The following is a 21,830-nucleotide window of genomic DNA, read 5'->3' on the forward strand; positions in this document are numbered from 1 at the left end:
GGGAGATGTTCATATGTATTCTGAATGATATTCAAAATCTAAAACTCTGGCCTGTAGGATTCATATCACCAATCACCAGTGTAGTCTTGTAGAGAGGTCTATTCACAGCACTGTTTCAGTGGATGCAAAGAAGCTAAGTTAGAGAGAACTTGAATCCCTGGGAACAGTGTCAGGTTCTATTCAGAATTCTAATCAAGTAGGATGTAGGGTAGAGTTCCCAATCTATGAAGGAGACCAGGCTTGTGCATTTTACCTAGACCTACATAGATGCATTTTGCTCACAGATTGTGCCTTAACAGGTACACAGCCTTGGTAGTTGTTCACTTCCATTCCTATCTGATTAAAATGTTTACTAGAATTCACTATTGAATTGATTGAGAAATTAATTAATAATAATAAGTAACACTTGTAACTCATTTACTATGTATCAGGTAATGTAATAAGTGTTTTAACTGAGTTCCATTCCATTTTTTTAAAAAAATATTTTTAAATATCATATCATTCTACTTTTAGAATTATTTTTATTGGTGTATTATAATTATACATAATATTTGGATTCATTATGCCATATTTGCACATGCATATAGCATTTCTATTTAAAAAAAAAACAACACTATGACTCAGGTGCTGTCATTATTTTCATTTTAAAAATGGGGAAACAAAATATTAGAGAGATAATTAACTTGCCCAAATTCTCACATCTAGGAATGCCAGGATTCAAATCTAGGCACTTTGAATTCAAATTATTACCACTAAATTATCCACTTATACCAGTGAGTCTCAGTTATTTCATGCCCAATTTGAATTGGTAGCATTGCTAATAGACAATACAGAATTTCCTCTTTTACCAAAACTGCCTGTCTTTCAGCATTTTAAGAAAATGATGGGTTTCATTCCCACTAGGCATGAACTACATTAATGATACTTATCAGCAGGCTAAAGATAGTACTTTATCAAATGTAACAACAACAATGATTAATATAGGGCCTTCATCAGCCAACAAAATAGCCAAAAAAATAGGTTTCTGTAATTTGCCCAAAACCTTTATCTTTTGTATTTTTTTTTCTCTGCCTTCTTTTTTAGACCTCTTGATCCTGTGAGTTATCCTAAGGTTTCAACAAGTTCAGCCCCAGGGTCCCTCCCTGCTCTCATTTTCACTCTCTCTGTTTGGTAGGGCTTTTGTTCATATCCTCAGAGAGTCTTAGCTGTTCCTAGCAAAGCCCCAGGCAGAAGGAAAGTTTTTCAACCAAACACATTTAAAAATTAAGATGATGCCCTTTGGCATGCCTCTACTCCTTCTCCCTAGTTCTGTAAAGAACAGAGCACTTCATGTTTTAGAACTTCAGATGTGATAGAATCCACACCTGAGCTGTGTATACTAATTATGCATTGACTATGATTTTCCAAAAACCAATTTGATTCCAAGTCTCATCCTTCAGTGATACTGCCTCCTGCTAGATGGGGGTGGTGGCATTTACTGCTCCATAAATTAATAATGAGGATACAAAACAAACTTCATGTCTCAAGGCAAGGAATTGACCAGGGGAATAAAATGGTCTCAGCCGAAGAATTGAGAGAGTGAAGGGTGCTTGCTTAGATTCTACATGAATAGAAATAGGGTGCTTGCTTAGATTCTCCATGTATATATACATACATACACACTCCTGAGTTTCAGAATAATAGAGAATTCCCTTTAGCAAAACATCCTGCACATTATAGCCATTTTTTTGATATTTCATGTGAAAAATATGATTCTATCTTTAATCTAATTATGAGGAAAATGAACAAGACTAAGAATGCTAAAATGAAATCCATAAGACTCTTGTGAAAGCATGATTTGCTTGCATCTTTGAGAGAAGTTGAACATCACTGGTTGAGAATTGTCTGATTTGACTTAAAATATTGAGTCAAAGATATAAGGAGAAGATTTTAACAGATTAAAAGAACACATATGGCCCTCAACAGTCTGCAATTTGAGCTCTGTGTCTTCCCTTCTTGTTAAATGCCTTAATAACTGTTCTTGCTATTACCTCCACTTATATAACCTTGAGACCACATCAGAATAAATAATCTATTTCTTGACAGCAGTAGGTATTTAATAATTATCTGCTTAAAAAGCTGTTTAATCTATACTACCTTCCTCAAACCACTTACCTCTACCAGCTCTTTGTTCACTCTGGACTCCCATGTTGATTATTTTAATTCTAGCTTTCCCAATGATTTTCTCTGTCCAAAATTCCAACTTTGTGTTTTTCCATTCACAGTCTTAAGACACAGAATGAGGCTATTAAAAACGTCTTCACCACAAACCTTAGCAGACCTGGCAGACCGTAAGCATAACCTTAGCAGTATCAACATGACCCAGCACAAGGCGTAGGATGTGGCCCAAGGCAAGGCCAGACATGCCCCGTGAAAGTATGGACTTGATTACTGAAACTAGGTCCACTGTTTCTGCCCAGTTGTTGCACTATAACCTCTTGAGTTCATTCACAGCTGCATCTACCTATTCTACATTTGAGAATTTTCAGTGTGTTTTCTAAACCAGTTGAGAGAATTTTAGAATACTTAGTAAATTTTCAGTTAGAAAAATATATGGACTAGAGAGAATGTTCTTTTGCTTGGAGTATAATAATTATTCCTGACTTATCTTGAGCCACACTATCAATACCAGCAAAGCTTGTTTTTCCAACACAGTGCTATACACTGATGTAAACATAAAGGAAGAATATCCAGAGAGAATATTTCAATCATTGGATGAATTAAAACAAATCAGCCTACTTTGGAAAATTAAACTTAAAACAACAAACTGTGATAATTCTAATGAGCCTCTGGAACTACACATTTTTTCAAAGACTGATAAAACAAATATTTTCTGCTTAAAAGAAAACATATTTTTCCTGTCTAGGGATACAACTCAGGATAGAGTACTTTCCTAGTATGACCAAGGCCCTGGCTTCAGTCCCCATCACTGCAAAGTGTAACAATAATAGTACATTTTAAAAATATAAATGAACAATTTTTAACTCTAGGAAGTCACACTGCCTTAAGTTGATAAACTTATCAATGATAATTTGATTTATTTTATTTCTTCTCATTTATGGCCTAGTTACAGATATGGAAATTATGAGTGTGAAAACAAAGAGTAATAGATGTGTCTATCTTTTTCCTGCATAGAATCAGCAAAGCAATAAATTGTCTACATTTTCTGAAAATGTCCTTAAAGGCAGTGCAAGTAAATCTTTCTTCTCCCCACCGTCTCTCACCATTTCTCATCTTATCTGGGGTTATTTCAATCCTTTTTTCTAATATCAGCATGCGATGTAGTTATACTAATGAATAATTCACATCACAAACATGAAAATGATTTTGCTGTAGATGATGATAAGCCTGAAGTGAGAAAAACAAAGTCTGGCTTACCTTAAAACCCAATACACTGTACATTTCAAATACCTAGGAAAAAGAATATTGAAAGATTCTGCTATGAACAAATGCTGTGTATTTGAGGAAACAGATACGTTTAACCTGATTTAAACAATTTGCAATGTATACATATACCAAAATAACATATGCTACATCATAACTGTGTATAATTTTTATGTTTTTATGTATAAGTTACTAAATTTTTAATTTTTAAAAATGCCAATGTTGGAGAATCCCCCAGAATGCTATCTCAATAAGAGCTGTTATCCAAAGACAAAGATACCAGACCTAAAATTAAGAATTCAGAACACAGCAAGGTTTCTCCAAAGAACACCAGCATTTCCCACTCCTCCCCATTTCTTAAATCACTAAATTCCTACAGTTGTTGCCAGTCTGCTGAGACACTGATCATGCTGACTGAAGTCTCTGTGAGACAGGGGTGCTCTACCAATGTCCTGGACAGATTTTTAATCACATTGAAAAAAGGAATCATCTTCTTTACACAAAAAGCATGTTTTTTTTAAAATAAATAAATAAATACTGAAACTCATACCCTAAGCAATTATTAAATTCCTTTCCCACTCTCTCCATTTTCTATCATTCTGAGTCCCTTGTTTTGCTGGATTTTGTAGGGATGGGGGAAGTTGGGGGTATAGCTCAATTAATGTAGTTTCAATGGTAATATTCATCATTTTATTATATTTGGGCTTTCTTTGGGTATAGTTGGTGTAAAACAAAATGTTGATTGTCTGCATGGGTTCTATTTTCAGAAAAGAAAAATAGTCACTTTTACATTTTTTTTCCTGATTCCTTTTTAAGCCCTGTTCTGCACACACTGCAGTTTCTCAGTAGCACTTGTTAAAGTGAGTGTTTGCTAGGCTAACTGATCTATACTGATGGCAAATAGCTCTTAGCACTTGCTGAACTGGAAACTTTTCACCCTTTTTGAGTGTCAGAATTGTGTTAGGGAACACAGGTTTTAAAGGTTCAATGTTGTTTTTGAATAGACTCAGGCAACCTCCTGAATGGAGAGAGAGTCTTTTGGAGGTGTCCCCTTCCCCTATAATGGAGGTTGATTTTCTTGTTTGTGATATGAATGGTGCCCATGGTGGAACAGGGGAATGAAAAAATAGGACATTGTCACCATTACTCTAGTTTTGACTTTTCTGATCTTTTGGCAAGTCTTGACTTCTGTTAACCTCAATTTTTCTAATTTGCTAAAAAAGAATAATAATACATATTTTGCCTACTATTATCCTACATTAAATTAGATAATATGGTGTAAGTAAAAGTTCATTAAAACCATGTTTGTGCAATAATGCAACAGAAGGGTGTTACTTTGAGGTAAGGAGGGAGGAGAGGAGGCTATTGGAAGAATGAATATCTTTTTGTTAACGTGATAGCATAATTGTGATTTAATCAGTTCTGTAAAAAATCAAAGTGATGTTATATATGATCTTTCAACAAATTAGATTAGATATTTTGAGTTCCCATAATATATAAATGGATTTTATGTTTGCTTTATAGAGGAATGTTTAGGAAAGCATGGTCATGTCATAAAAGAAGATAACCACTACTAATAACATATTAATGAGAATTTATCTTATATTACAAAGGCAGTATATTTATTGCTTACATAATTGGGAATTGATTATTTACTCAATCAATTGAGTAAATAATCAATTTCCAATTATGTAAGCAATAAATTATTCACCTAATAGGGCATTAACCTATAAGTACATATCATACCATTTTAATTTCACCTAATAAGGCAAGATAAAAGCTGAAATATTTTCAATTTTTTTCCCTTCCTGGTCTCAGGGTAGTAAGTGTAGTATATTTAGTCCTTCCATTATTACCTACTTAAGATGGAAAAAAAGGACTATCGGGAAAACTTAGAACTCCAAATCGTCAGTACTATGCCAACAACAGTCATTTTTCAGTTATGATTGATGGGGAACCTCCAGGTGGAGATAAGAGAAAGTAAAGGAGGAATCATGTAGGTTGGGGTAAGAGTCCCCTCCCCAGCCCAGCCTCATCTGAAACAGCTCTGCTACTTGATGGTTTGTGCTCAGGCCACCTTGTGACAGTGCATCGGAAATCAGAACTCACCAGCTTCCCAAGATGTTTTGAATCACTGAAGTAGAAAAAAAATAATCATCAATAAGAAATTAGGGAATCTTCATCTTATCTCTAGCTTCGTGACCTACCCTGGGCATGTCACTTATTCTAGCTAGGGCATAGATCTTTGTACCAGGAAAAACATGGACATTTTAGAAAATACATTTTGCACTCAGTTAAGAGCTTTTAGAAATATATCCTGTTGGGGTAAATCTTAGGATGAAGTATCAGGAAACTAAGCATTTTAAATTCTAACTGGTGCTGGCCATCCCATGGAGCAGGAAGAGATCTGTATCCTTCCCACAGATCCCTGGGAAGCATTTGGCTCACTTGTTCAGCTGGCTGGGAGTCCCCATCCTCCCTCACTGCCTGTGTCCATCTCCTTCTGTGCTGGCATCTCATTTTGAGCCTTCTTGACTCAACCAGTATATTGGACACTAAAATATACTCACCCCACTCCTCAGGGTTATAGCTAATACGGAATCTTTCATAGAAATATCCACAATTATCCTAGTTATAAATAAAGTCATAAATCTGCTATATACATCCATATTAATATATAAGTTTATTTAAATCATCCTATATTTGAAGGAAACAAAAGTAGAGTAGTTCTGTGGAACTGGTAGGGCATAAAGAGTCGGCACATTTTCCTCCTCCTCCAATTCTCCACACCAGGTCACCTCTGGCAATATTAGGAATCTTTTTGGAAACTACTAAATAAATCAAATCCCTTTTAAAAAATAAAAATAGAAAAATATATATACACACATGTATTCACAAGCATAGTTATTGCTTTACTTTTTCATAATGCTCACTTCATTTTTAGCAGGCATTTGAATCAAGAAATTCAAATTTAGTCCTATGGGAAGACATTCATGAAATCTTTACATTGTTAAGAACATGATTTAGGATTGTTTGCTCTCTGTAATTTTCTTTCTTTCTCCATTTTCACATGAAAAACAAGGATCAGGACCTAGGTTGACTGCTGTTGTTCCATATCAATAGGAAAATTATCATGCTTTTAAAATCTGTAATTGTTGAACACCACTAACTTTACCTGGAATCAATGCAGGAGATAATACTGCCTTTGTAATATAAGATAATTCTCATTAGTATGTTTATTCTTTTGGTTCTACTTTTCTCCTGCAAGAAGTTAAGAACATAGCTTTAGCATGAAATCTAATTGAATTATATGCACAAGATACAAGCCTCTCTCCTTAACCATTATGCATGTATAGTGGTACCAGGAGCAGAGGAGAAAGGAATAGAAGTCTAGCTGTGCAAACAGACAGCCAACTTGAAAAAGCACCCACCAGGAATCTCTGAAGAGTCACATAGTATCACCAATGCTAAGATAAAAAGGATTAGTTATAAAAAAAAAAAAAAGCGCAATAGTTACCCAGAAAAAAAAAGTGTAGGAGAATGCCAGGAATACTCAATCCCTAATCCAAAATGGCATGGGAGGGGCATAAGATATCTGAAGGTTGATTCTATCACCTGGCCAAGTGGGGGAAAGAATTCTGATTGTGAGACTGAATAGTGCAACTTAGATATCTTTATGCTTTAAAGGGACTTTAGTCCCACATTTCTTAAGAGATGGCAGTATGTGAAAATTGACGGCTCAGGCTACCTTTTAAAGAAACTAATAAAAATGCTATCATAATACTTGAAGGAAGAACTATCTATCACTCTCACTGAAACAATTTTCTCTCACGTCTGGAAAGATGCCAGGTAAGGACCTGGCCATGGATTCTATCAACATAGCAGTAGCTAATTATGACCACTCTGTGATAGGTCCACGAGGGTCATACATGGATCCATATCAGCATTTTTTTTCTTTCTTTACCAAGTCTCTCCTAGATTCCTTAAATCCCTTGGGATTTAAGTCTTGACTCATTTTTTTTTTCCTTAAAGCACAAATGACAGGGTCAGATGCACTGCCCAGGCCTAGCCTCAAGCTGTCCTTCATTCTCCACTTATCTTATTATATCCTTGGCCCCCTTCTTCACCTCTCACCAAAGTCCCTGGTACTCATTACTCCATAACATGAATACTTAAAAATGACTGGGATTTCTTATTTTTGATCCGATAAAGCAATCAATGTGTTAAAATGCATTCTGAGGGAAAGAAGCAGGAGATTTCCAGAAATCTTTTAGAAAAATGAAAGTCGTACTATTTCTCTTCGAGGACATAACTATTATGTAGGGTCAAACCCATCCAGATATCTTGCCAGAGAATTAGGAAAAGGGATGCATCATACCAGGACTTACCTCCACCATCAAAGTCTAGGGATACCTTAGTAAACCTACTTATTGTCTTTTTAAAAATCCTTTAATGGTCATGCATTTTTCTGTTCTCTTAAAAATGTATTTCTGGCTTTAGATCATGTGGATAAAACCACTAATAGCAATAGCAGTTAATATTTATTGACTGTTTACTGAGCATCAGGCATCATTGGACTCTCACAATGCTATGTGGCAGGTGCAATGATGTGATCCTACATATGTGGAAACCAAGAGTGCAAATAAAGTGCCTAAAGTCACATGCTCTAGGGTGAGCAACCTGAGCTTAGACTAAGAAGTCTAATCCCAGAATCACACACTCATTGAAGGATGTGGAAAATATGCCCCAGGACATTTCCCCTATCTAGAGCTGCTCCCCCACCTACCTTGTTGGTGGTACATTGGAACTTTTCTATTTAAAGGCCCAGACCTCAGCCCTAGGGAAAGCAGGAAGGGAAAATGGGAGAACACAAAAAACTTGCACTTGACTGGCACCTGACTCCCCACCCTAATGGATCAGCTGACCCCAATAAAATAAACCCAGGAACTTCCCTACTTCCCCTTCTGTCCCACCCTAATGAATAAACTGACCCTAATAAACCCCAGGAACTACCTTCCTGTCACACTGTAAAGGAAGTTCTTAAAACTCAGACTCACATTTACCAAGGTCGTTTTCTGCCCTGAAGATGAGCCTCTCTGGTGTTTGATTGACTGCTCTGCTGAATAAAGAAGTGCCTGTTGATCTCAGGACTTCCTGCCTCTGTTCTTTCTACTTACATTTTCAGTTCCCTAACCAGGAACACACTTAAAGCTCCTTTGTGCTTACACTTGCACCTCATATTAGTAGTTCTCAGTAAGGAGCACTTTTGTCCCCTGGGGAACATTTGGTAATGTCTGGAGATATTTTTTTTTTATTGTGATAGTGGGTGAGAGTATTGCATGCATCTAATGAGAAGACAATAGGTTCTCAGAAACATTCTACAATGCACAGGACAGCTTTGCAAAGCCAATAATTGTCTGACCCAAAAGCGGCACCAAGAGTGAGAAATTGCACTCCTCTATCCCATCTCTCAAATACAGAAGAGGTTATTAGATATGGAAAAATGACAAACCCCAAAAATAGTCCTGGAAAAAGAGGAGTAAGAGAGAGAGGCAAACATTGAGGGCACTGATCCTTTCTCAATTCATTCTTCCTCAGTGATAAAAAAAAACCCTGGGGAGAAGGTATCTATCAAACCTAGAAAAGTAGCCCCTGTGAAGAGGACAAAGCATTTATGCTTCCATAAACAAATCCTTTTCCAGTTACAAACCAATGACCCTAGGCCCTCCACCTGGCATAGTAAGATAAATCCCAGAGACTTACCACTGATCCCAGACTCCCTCCCATTTCACCCAGTAAAACAGACCCCAAATTCCTGAGTATCCAAGCTAACATGCTCATTAAATAAGTCACCTCTCAGTAGAACCCATATAAGCCCAGTCCCCTTCATTGTTTAGTGGCTCATTTTCCACCAGCAGAGTGGGTCCATTGGAGGTGGAATTCCATTTCTGAATAAAGGCAATGCTGATCTGTGGAGTTTGCATCCAGCCCAGTTCTTTTTGTGCTAACACTTAGTAGACACCTTTACTGACTGGGTTGAAGCCTTTCCAACTAACAATAAGAGGGCTTCTACCATTGCAACCGTATTTTCCTGAGAAATAATTTCATGCTTTGGTTTACCTGCCTTTCTTCCAGTCCAATATTGACCCCAAGTTTACTTACTCTATTCCCCAAGAACTGACTAGCTTTTAAATATAAAATGGAACTTCTGATGTGTGAGGGGTAAAAATTTGGTTTCAGGATGTAAGCTCTCTGTTCACTTCACAAATTGTTTCTTTTGCTGAGAAGAAACTCTTTAGTTTGATTCCATCCCATTTATTGATTCTTGGTTTTAATTTTTGCACTATAGGAGTTTTATTAAGGAAGTTGGGGCCTAATTCCACATGATGAAAATTTGGGCCTAGACTAATCTCTAGAGTATATAAAGAACTCAAAAAGCTAAGCACCAAAATAACAAATAACTCAATCAACAAATGGGCCAAAGACCTGAACAGACACTTCTCAAAAGAGAATATACAATCAATCAACAAATATATGAAAAAATGTTCATCATCTCTAGCAATTAGAGAAATACAAATCAAAACTACCCTAAGATATCATCTCACTCCAGTGAGAATGGCAGCTATTATGAAGACATAACAACATTAAGTGTTGGCAAGGATGTAGGGGAAAAGGTGCACTCATATATTGCTGGTGGGACTGCAAATTGGTGCAGCCAATATGGAAAGCAGTATGGAGAGTCCTTAGAAATCTGGGAACGGAACCACCATTTGACCCAGCTATCCCTCTCCTCCGACTATACTGAAAAGAACATACTACAGGGACACAGCCACATTAATGTTTATAGCAGCACAATTCACAATAGCTAAACTGTGGAGCCAACCTAGATGCACTTCAGTGGGTAAATGGATACAAAAATGTGACATGTATAACAATAGAATTTTACTCAGCAATAAAAGAGAACTAAATCATGGCATTTGCAGGTAAATGGATGGTGTTGGAGAAAATAATGCTAAGTTAGCCAATCCTAAAAAACAAATGCCAAATGTTTTCTCTGATATAAGGAGGCTGTTTCATAGTGGAGTAGGGAGAGGGAGCATGGAAGGAATAGATGAATTCTAGATAGGGCAGAGGGGTGGGAGGGAAAGGGAGGGGGCAGGGGATTAGCAAGGATGGTGAAATGTGACAGACATCATTATCCAAAGTGCATATATGAAGACACGAATTGGTGTCAACATACTTTATATACAACCAGAGATATGAAAAATTATGCTGTATACATGTAATAAGAATTGCAATGCATTCTGATCTCAGTTATTTTTTTTAAAGAAAATCCATAAAAAATAAAATAAAATGGAACTTCCACATTCTCTATCATCTACAGTCCTCAGTAAAGGTTGAAAGAACAAATAGGACCTTAGTGGCAACTTTAATCAATATCTACAGACACTCACTTGGATTGGTTAAGCTCCTCCCTTTGGTCCTTCTCAGGATCTGAGCACTGCCCCCAAATTCTCTTATGATCAGCCCATTTGAACTTCTTTATGGGAGACCCCTTGGTCCCCATACTGTTCAACCTCAATCACCTATCATTTCTCCTGATGTCCGAAAACGGCTCCTAGCTCACTTGGTGGCTGCCCTCTGAATGCCAACATTCATCTTCCTCAGCCCCAATCTTCAGGGACCCCTGCCTCCAATTCCCATGGGAGACTTAGTTTACTTCTGCCCTTTCCAACCAGTAGTTCCTTTACAAGAAAAATGGAAGGGCCCTTTTAAGGTGATTCTGACCACCCCCACCACAGCCAAACTAGAAGGACACCCCACCCGGATCCATTTAAGCAATTTAAAATTTGTTCCTGCTAATTGCCTTTTATCATTCTCTTCTCACAGGCCTTACCCAACTACGAATTACCCACCTCCCAGCCCAGAATTCTTAATGCCACTTTCTCAGACATTCTTCTACCTTTTCTTAACATCACTCGGAGACAAATTAATCATATTTACTCCTCATTCATCTTTCAAACATTAGACCTCATTTGGGATCTATGGCTTCTCTATGGCCTCTCTTCAAACATTAGATCTCATTTAGGATCTATGGCTTCAAGGGGCATTCATTGACCTGACCCCCACCTAAACTTCTTTCTTCTGTTTGTATTTTCCACATATCTTTTTTAACTTCACAAACAGCCATGCTGGACTGGAAACTGCTGAGACAAAAAGTGGCTGATGTATTCAGTGAGAATCCCATCTCTGTAGGCAAAAATGTTAATGCCTTGAGCCTGGAAGGCACACTCCATGCCCTGGGGCAGGTCAAGAAAACAACAGAGATAACTGGGGGGAAATTGAGAAAAAGGGTCAATTCATTATTCCTCTCAACAGGTTCTTCTTGCTGTATTTCATAATATGCACAACTGCAAGCCTGGGTAGAGGCACAGAGACTTATTGGGCCCTTATTCCACAGCCTGCCATTGCTTGCCCAGTAACATGGATTGATCTTCCCCCTTCAATCTACCTTAATTTCACAGACTCTTTGCCTGGTCCTTTGTTGACTACCAGGTCTTTCCAACAACTTTTATTCAATTATTTGGGATTATCCTCCTGAACCCCACTTTTCATTTCTCTCAATAACTCATATTATTACCATATTGGGCCTTGAACTTGGCTTACATATGTCCCTAAAAAGCAGGATCAAGAGGCCAGGCTTATTTTCCTCTTGGGCAGAGGCTCACCTGCATGGCAGGAAGTTAATGCTAATTCCTCATTAAGGAGATCCATATGTTCTTACCAAAGATACTAGGATCCTTAAAAAAAATTGTTACAATGGTCTGAATGTGTAACACCTCATCCTCAGAATCGTTCTGTTGCAGGAAAACTTGTTATAGATTGGGGTTCTCCTGAGAAACTGATTGATGCTGAATCTAGAGCTTTGGGATAAAAATTACTTTATAGGGACAATTTATATTTTGTTAATAAATCTGTTTTACATTCCAACTCCAGTAGGTACTGGTCTAAGGGAGAATTATCACCTCCTGCCATGAGAATGGATTTGGGTGAATTTAGAACACTATATGGAAAACAGGTCTGACTCAGAGGAGACTTTTCCAATTTGGAATGGTGATTCTCAATGTAATAAGTTGAAAAATGTTAACACGTCCTTTAATAAGGAATTCCACCCCATACCACATGTATTTAATCCCTATGTTTTATTGTCTGGACCCATTCAAATACAATATAATATATATTATATATTATGTTAAATGTGAAAACTGTATGCTACAACAATGTGTCAGTTAACTATAAGGCAAAGTTCTGATGTGTTACAAACTGTTATGAATCTCAAAAGTCCAGTAGCCACCTGGCTCCCTATGAAATTAAAAGAACCATGGCAGGAGACCCTTCAATAGCATTCATGCAGGAACTACTACCACAGCACCTGAAACACCATGCTGAACAATTGATCTGGTGGCTGAGAGCTGGTACCATTGTTTTGGCTGGCATCATCACCTCTGCCTCCACTACAGCAGTGGCATTGCATCAGCAGGTCCAAATATTCATTACCTTCAAAAATTCCATAAGAATTTTACTGAGACCTGACAAATGCAAGCACATATTGACCGGGACATTTTGAGTGAAATTCAACAACTAAAAAATTCTATTATTTGGGTATGAGAACAAGTACAAGATTTACCATGGGCTCAGAGACTTCAGTGTCATTATTATACAATTTTTTGTTCCTATAGTTCCTTATAATGACACTGATATGAAATGGCAAAATGTACATAATCACCTAATGGGACCTGATCCTTTGCATGATGCTTTTTTGGATGTGTTAAAATTAGTCTCAGGTTCTGGACATGGCTGATGCAAAAAAACACCTACTTTTCATAATGAAAAAATTCGGGGCAGTTTAGCTGAAGGGATTTCTTCCCTTAACCCTCTTAAATACTTTTCTACACATATAGCTGGGCTACCAGCTACACTTAAATTATTAATTTGATCTCTGTTCTTGTTCTGCACAGTCTGTCAAGCAGGATGGAAATTATTAAACCATCAGGAAAATATGGTTATAAAGTTATTCATGCTTACAATTCTCCAAAGGACACAAACTCCTGAAATCATGAAAAGTGTGCCTACTCTGAGTTTGAATGGGATATGAGGCTCTTGATTAAGGAAAACAGGGTTCCCAACTATATTACCTGCTAAAAATTGTTTTCCTAGAAAATCAGTTTATCTTCACCTTTCTTATAATCATCTTTCTTCTTAATTTTTTACAGAAACAATTTCTTAATGAAGTGACCTGCCTGGCTCAAGCCACCTCCAGAACACAGTCTAACTTTCTGAAACCACAAAAGAAGGACTTTGCCTAAGCCCAATGGCTCTTCCCAAACATAGCCGTCTTAAGCCTCAGCCACAAAGGTCCTCATGTTCTCTTCCAAAACTCTGAAAGGAGAGGGTCCCTCTACTTCATCCTTTCTCAGCAGAAAGCAAACATCTTAAATTAGCACCCCAATTCATCATCCCCTTTCAGTCTGGAATGTCAGATATGGAAATGAAAACCCCCAAAACTGTGGCCTGGGAAGAGGGAGGGGGAAAGAAGGAAAAATATTGAAAAAATATTGAAAATCCAGAGCCTTAAAGAGCCATCCATAGACTACAAACACACTAATGAGTGGCAAAAATGAAATAATAGGACATAAAATAAGAAAACTATATTTAAGATTTTTAAATTCATTATATGGAATTCATGACAGTTTCTGGACTTTTTCTAGCTAGATACATTTTAAAAATATGTATGTATTGATCCGGGTGTATTGGCACATGCCTGTAATCCCAGCGACTCAAGTGGCTGAGGCTGGAGGATCACAAGTTCAAGACCAGCATCAGCAATTTAGAAAGGCCCTCAGCAACTTAGGGAGATACCCTGTCTCAAAATAAAATTAAAAAATACAAAGGACTGGGGATGGGACTCAATGGTAAGGGGTCCCTGGTTTAAATTCCCAGGACCCCCGCCACATCTCCTGCTCAAAATTGAGTTGCCTGTTTTATTAACACAAAATGAGACCAAAATGTGTTGACTTGTTTCTGACAAAAACTAAAAATAAAAAAAAAAAAATCCAATCCATGCTAACCTCTTATTTTTTTTTTTAACCTTCACTTTCCCTAAATTCTCCTAATGTTGTCTTCTAACTATTCTCCTGGCTTCCACCCAAGCTTGGCAGACAAAGAATGTGGAAAGCCCAAGATTCAAACAGAAGTCTAACAGAACAACTAGCATGTGTGAGGCACGGGGTTCAATCCTCATCACCACATAAAAAATAAAAAATAAATGTATTATATTCATCTACAACCAAAAAAAAAAAAAAAAAGGTTTTTAAGCCCTTTCTTTCATCCTTGAAAGCTTCAGTAAGTTCACTAATCACATCAACTTCAACTTCCATGGCTCCAGAACACCTATAGTTGGTCAACTTAGATGTCTTTCTTTCATCCCCAGGGATAGCAACTGTACGTGTAATATATAACTATGTGCATACTATTACTTATTATAATGTGAAATATATAGCATATAAACATTTTTTAATGAACATCAACAAGGAACACTGGGATGATCTCTCTAACACAAGAGCCTGGGGAAGTTGGGCCTATCATGTCCCTCTTGCAGGATTTTCCCTCCCCAGAGCTGGGCCATATAGGTACTATTAAAAATCGTACTTTAAAAAATCAACTTATAAAAATCAACTCTGTTGTTATTTTTCTCCACCCAATCCCACCTTGTGGTTGGGAATCTGACCTCCCTATTGACTACCTTATCCCTTTAAACTGCCTCTTTTGTGACATCATTCTCCCACCAAACCTACTGCCACCTGATAGAATCTTAGGGTTTCCATGGAGTTGTAAACAAATTCACAAGTGACCAGTTGCCAGTGAATAGCGAACATTGACCAGTGACCTCCATACGGGGGAAACATGCATTCTCGAGGCTCAGTTACCCAGACATCCTCTGGGGTGGTCTCCTCATCCTTTGTATCTGCAATTGATGTGACCTCTTCTCTGACCATGTCAGGTAAAAGAAAGAAACTTTAAAAGTTTTTCCTTAGAACGTTCACTGTCTAAATGGAGTCAAATTCGCTTAGAATAATAGGGGAAGGGATGAAACTAGAAATCTGGAGAACTAATTTCAGCTTTGACTTTGACATGTACTAGTTATAGGACTGGACCATCATTTACTCTCTCACAAAATCTGTTTCCTCCTCTGCTATCTGAGGATAACAGACTGCCCATGCTCTCTCTGGTCCATTTCTTTTCTCATATTGAGTCTTGAGGGGCATATGTATGGAGAATGAAATCATATTTCAGGAGTGTGTTCGTTTCTAGAAAGAAATCCTAGGCAATATAGAAAACTAGCACTACGTACCAAGAGGTTTCCTCTGTAACACTCTCCTTCCACCGATATTTCCACTTCAGTATTTTAAATTTCAGTGCTGTTGAAAAAGGGACATTCACATATTTTGGATTTTGCTGTTTAAACTAGGTGAAAAGAAAAATAGGGAGAGGGGAATTGGGAGGACAGGGCTGTAAGGAGGCAGATATTTTAGGGGAAGTAAGTTTGAGACTATTACACACAGGAAAACAGGAACTTGGTGTGTGTAGCAGGGAAGAAAATATGAAAATGAGGGAGAAGAAATGTGAAAATAAAAGAGATGAAGAGCATGGAGATGTTCTCAAGAAAAAAAGAGGTCGGTTGGAATGGAATGTGGAAGAGAACCAAAGATTTTAAAACAACAAAGATAGCAAAGACTGAAATCTTCCCAGTGTTAGACAAAATGAGGCTGGTTTAGAGAATATTTAGATTAATGGACTAGCAAAGAAACTAAGACTAGAATTAGGGTATCTAGAAAAAACCAGTTTATCAGAAAATCATATTTAGTTGTTTAGGGTTTTTCTGTGACCTCTTTGAAAACAGATGAGATTAACAGTTTGAACATGAACATTTTTGAAGTATGTTTTAGAAATGATTCTTCCTACAAACATGCTAATGAAAGTGGTTATACACAGGGCTGTGGAAAGGGCATTTGCCATGTTCTATTTTTAAACTACATGGATTTATTTTTAAATTATGTGGCCCTACCCTGCATCAGAAAGACACAGTCCTTTGTGTGGATAGGTAGTTTTCAAGTGGAAACTGTTTTTCATCTTCACAATAGTTTTCTTTCTAAAAAAGAGTAAATACAAATAGTCATTAATGGTTTTTAAACCTAAGACCAAAAAGAAAGGCCTATGTGATACTTGAAATCACATACTACAGTATTGCAATCATGTCAATGTTTATACCAGCTCAATTCACAATAGCTAAACTATGGAACCAACCTAGTTGTCCCTCAATAGATGAATGGATAAAGAAAATGTGGTATATGTATTCAATGGAATATTACTCAACTTTAAATAAGAGAAAAATTATGGCATTTGCCAGTAAATGGTTGGAGTTGGAGAATTATCATGCTAAGCGAAATAATCCAACCCCACAAAACCAAAGGCCAAATGTTTTCTTTAAATGTGGAATCTAATCCACAATAAGGTGGCGGGGAGGGGCACTAGGGAAGAATAGCATTACCTTAGATTAGGTAGAGGAAAGTGATGGGAAGGGAGAGGAGGAGATGTGGGGATAGGAAATTAGTAGAATGAAACAGATATTATTACTTTATGTATATATCTGATCATGTGACCAGTATGATTCTGTAACATGTACACTCAGAAAAAGGAGAAATTATATTCTATCCATGTATGATACATCAAAGTGCATAAATATTTATTCTACTGTCATGTATAACTAATTAAAACAAACTTTTTAAAAAGTCAATCTCCACATTTCTAATTCTAAATTTACCTAAAATAATTTTGTGCAGTCTTCTCAGTTTTTCTACATTTCAAAGAATTATTTTGGGCTGTGGGTGTAGGTCAGTGGCAGAGTGCATGCTTAGCAAGTGCAAAGCCCTAGATTCAATCCCACATAACAGTAAACATCAAAAAAAAATTTTTGTTTTTTTTAATTTTGTTAGTTGTACATGTACACAATGTCTTTGTTTTTTCATTTATTTATTTTTATGTGGTGCTGAGGATGGAACCCAGTGCCTCACACATGCTAGGCAAGCGCTCTACCCCTGAGCCACAACCCCAGCCCCCCCCCAAAATTGTTTTAATTGTATGATTATATTGTAGTAGTGATGGTTGTGTCAGACTTTAGGGAGAACACTTTCCTGATAAAAAAGATTATAAACCAAGTTTTGAGGAAAAATATAACTTTCATGATGTTTTAAAGGTTTTTTTCCCTGCTTTTTTATAACTTAAATGTTTATCAGAAAATGTTTTTATAGTAATTGAAATATATGCCTAGTGAGATTAATATCTTTTATTTGGTGTGGGTAACATTTAGAAGAAGATGAAGAAGTACAGTGATAAAATTACTTTACACATCTCGTTTTGTTCTCTATATTTTACAAACTTCCCTCCTTCCTTCCTTCCTTCCTTCCTTCCTTCCTTCCTTCCTTCCTTCCTTCCTTCCTTCCTTCCTTTCTTTCTTTCTTTCTTTCTTTCTTTCTTTCTGTCTGTCTGTCTTTCTTTCTTTCTTTCTTTCTTTCTTTCTTTCTTTCTTTCTTTCTTTCGTCTTTCTTTCCATTTCTGGGGATTGAACACAGGGTCTCACACATACTATGCAAGCATGCTACCACAAGCTATATCCCCAGCACATTTTGTTTAGTTTCTGAGGCAGGATCTTGCTAAATTGCCCAGGGTGGCTTTGAATTCCTGGGCTCCAGCAATACCACTCCCTTAGCCTCCTGAGTGCTGGGACCACAGACCCACCCCACCATGCCTAGCTTCACAGTGGGTTTTTGCTTTCGTTTTTGCTCTTGCATGTAGCAGGATTGGTTTTGGTGTTGGTTTTATGCAGTATCAGGGACTCATCCTAGGGACACTTTACCACTGAGTCATGCCCCCAGCCCTTTTAAAATTTATTTTGATGAAGAGTTTTGTTAATTGCCAAGGCCATCCTCTATCTTGCTATTCTCCTGCTTCAGCCTCCTGAGTAGCTGAGATTACAGTCTGTGCCACTGCCCCTGGCTCCATCATACTTTTTATTGAAATATTTACCTACATAAATTGTGGCTACTTATATATTCACATTTACTTAATTTTGTTGCTTATTACACACTTTTTGTTGAAGTAGTTTCTTTGTCTATATGCACTGGTTAGAAATTAATTCAAAATCACCTTCAATTGTGGGCAGTGTTTTGGCTAACAGTATTCATTAAAATAAAGTAGAAACATTCACTTTCATCACATGGTATGTATGATAACAAAACTTCATTTATTAGTAAATTTGCTATGCTTTGATATTTGTTACATATCCAGATTTTTATTAGTGTCTATGTATTATTTTTAGTTCTGTGCTGTTTCTCATATTTTCTTTCTATCTTTTCAGAACTTCCTCCATATAAGTCTTATGTAATATATCACTTTTATTCATGGATGAATTATCACTGTTAGTATTATAACCACCTTTACAAATGACTAACCTAAAGTGAGAACGTTTAAATAACTTTTTCTTCCAAGAAGCATTTCTTGAGAACTTACTCTCAGGTAGTCATTTTGATGTAGGATCCGAAGCCAGGCATCCATAGGGTAAAGAATGACCCCTTAAGTTACCATCTGGATGTTACAACTAAACTCTAGGAAATGTCATGTGATCGGCACAAGCAAATGAGACACTGAAGATAACAGTGATGATACCAGTACTGTTTTCTCTGAATGGGGAAAAATCAAATTCTATTTCTCCTGATTTATGGTCTTTGTCTAGAGCACAGAGTCCTGGAAAGGGAATAATTTTCTATAACTTGTTAGAAGAGCCCCATGGCTCTTCCCAAACCTAGCCATCTTAGGCCTCAGCCAAAAAGGTCGTCATGTTCTCTTCCAGAACTCTGAAAGGAGGGGTCCCCTTACTTCATCCTTTCTCAGGAGAAAGCAACCAGATCTTAAATTAGCACCCCAATTCATCATCCCCTTTCAATCTGGAATGTCAGATATGGAAATGAAAACCCCCAAAACTGTGGCCTGGCAAGAGGGAGGGGGAAAGAAGGAAAAACATTGATAACCCTGATTTTTTCTCAATACATCCTTTCCCAGTGACAAGACAATCCCTGGGAAGGAAGCAAACATCACCCAATGACAAGACAATCCCTGGAAAAGGGCAAGCATTGATCCTTTCCCAATATATCCTTTATCAGTGACAGTACAATGCACCCTCCATTCTTGCCCTGCAAAAACACTGCCCAGTAGAAACAAATTTCTAATTTTTGCAATCTTTTTGCTGAATGCTCATGTCTTCTTAAGTCTTCAATGGCTAAGTCACCTCCCAGTCTGTAACCTATGGAAACCCACACCCCTCTTGTAATCAGTGGCCATATTCTAACCAGAAAGTGTGCCCACCTGATACTTGACTCCACTCCACTGTTGAATAAAGGCTTTGCTGAATTCATGAGTTCTACATTCATCTTTGTCATTTTGTGCTTACATCCTTAACCTGTAGTAGCTATAGATTCCCTTGATTCTCATGAGAACATAGGGAATGATCTGGTTTGCTGACACTTAGTATATGTTGTTAGTCTCATATTACATACTGGTATAATAGAAGTAAGCTATCTGAGATATGAAACTAAGCTAACAAGGAAAAAAGAACTTGAAAAAGTTTACATAGTCCAAGCCATATCTATACATTGCCATACTTTCCACAATTCCTTTTCAGCAAAGCATTTTCCCACAAAACCACCAAAATATCCTATTTCGTAATAAGCACTGAAAGAGATGGGAAAAATTTAAAAATATTAATATAAATAAAGATATAAATGAATAAATTTATATATAAAAATATAAATAAAGATAAATATAAATGCAATATTTATCTTTATATATGAGCTTTCTATACAAGCTATTTTTCCTATATATGAGCTTGTCCTTCTATGGGCTCTTGAAATTTTGTATGATACACTATCTATTCACTGTCTCTACAAAAGATCCCAGATAGATTTATCCAGACATCCTTAAAAGCTTACCAGTGAGCTGGGGTTATAGCTCAGTGGTAAAGCACTTGCTTAGCATGTGTGAGGCATTGAGTTCAATTCTCAGCACTGTATCAAAATGAATAAATAAAATAAAGGTTCATTGAAAACTAATAAATTTTTTTTAAAAAAGTTTACCAACAAGTAAAATTAATAAGACAATAGATTTACTCCCCCCATTCCAACTCAGTCCATATATATATTACAAGTCAGTTCTTTATCACACTATAAGAGAAGTTAGTGAAATAAACACTCTCCAGGGAATCAAAAGTGAAAACAATCTAGATCAGGTTGGGCTGAACACACCTGTTCCTTGAGTGGACAACATACAACAATGCTTTTTCCACATGCCTTTCTTTAATTTTCTTCACAAATCCATCAGGTTAATTCATGATACTTCAACATAAACAATCATCAATAGAAAAACATGAAATATTTCTTACAATGTTGGATTCCTTTAAAATATGACAAAGAAAAAGTGAGCGAAAATCCAGAGCCTTGAAGAGCCATCCATAGACTACAAACACACTAATGAGTGGCAAAAATGAAATAATAGGACATAAAATAAGAAAACTATATTTAAGATTTTTAAATTCATTATATGGAATTCATGACAGTTTCTGGACTTTTTCTAGCTAGATACATTTTAAAAATGTGTATGTATTGATCGGGTGCATTGGCACATGCCTGTAATCCCAGCGACTCAAGTGGCTGAGGCTGGAGGATCACAAGTTCAAGACCAGCATCAGCAATTTAGAAAGGCCCTCAGCAACTTAGGGAGATACCCTGTCTCAAAATAAAATTAAAAAATACAAAGGACTGGGGATGGGACTCAATGGTAAGGGGTCCCTGGTTTAAATTCCCAGGACCCCCGCCACATCTCCTGCTCAAAATTGAGTTGCCTGTTTTATTAACACAAAATGAGACCAAAATGTGTTGACTTGTTTCTGACAAAAACTAAAAATAAAAAAAAAAAAATCCAATCCATGCTAACCTCTTATTTTTTTTTTTAACCTTCACTTTCCCTAAATTCTCCTAATGTTGTCTTCTAACTATTCTCCTGGCTTCCACCCAAGCTTGGCAGACAAAGAATGTGGAAAGCCCAAGATTCAAACAGAAGTCTAACAGAACAACTAGCATGTGTGAGGCACGGGGTTCAATCCTCATCACCACATAAAAAATAAAAAATAAATGTATTATATTCATCTACAACCAAAAAAAAAAAAAAAAAAGGTTTTTAAGCCCTTTCTTTCATCCTTGAAAGCTTCAGTAAGTTCACTAATCACATCAACTTCAACT

Source organism: Urocitellus parryii, chromosome 12 (assembly GCF_045843805.1).
Source record: "Urocitellus parryii isolate mUroPar1 chromosome 12, mUroPar1.hap1, whole genome shotgun sequence".
In the NCBI taxonomy this organism is placed as follows: Eukaryota; Metazoa; Chordata; class Mammalia; order Rodentia; family Sciuridae; genus Urocitellus; species Urocitellus parryii.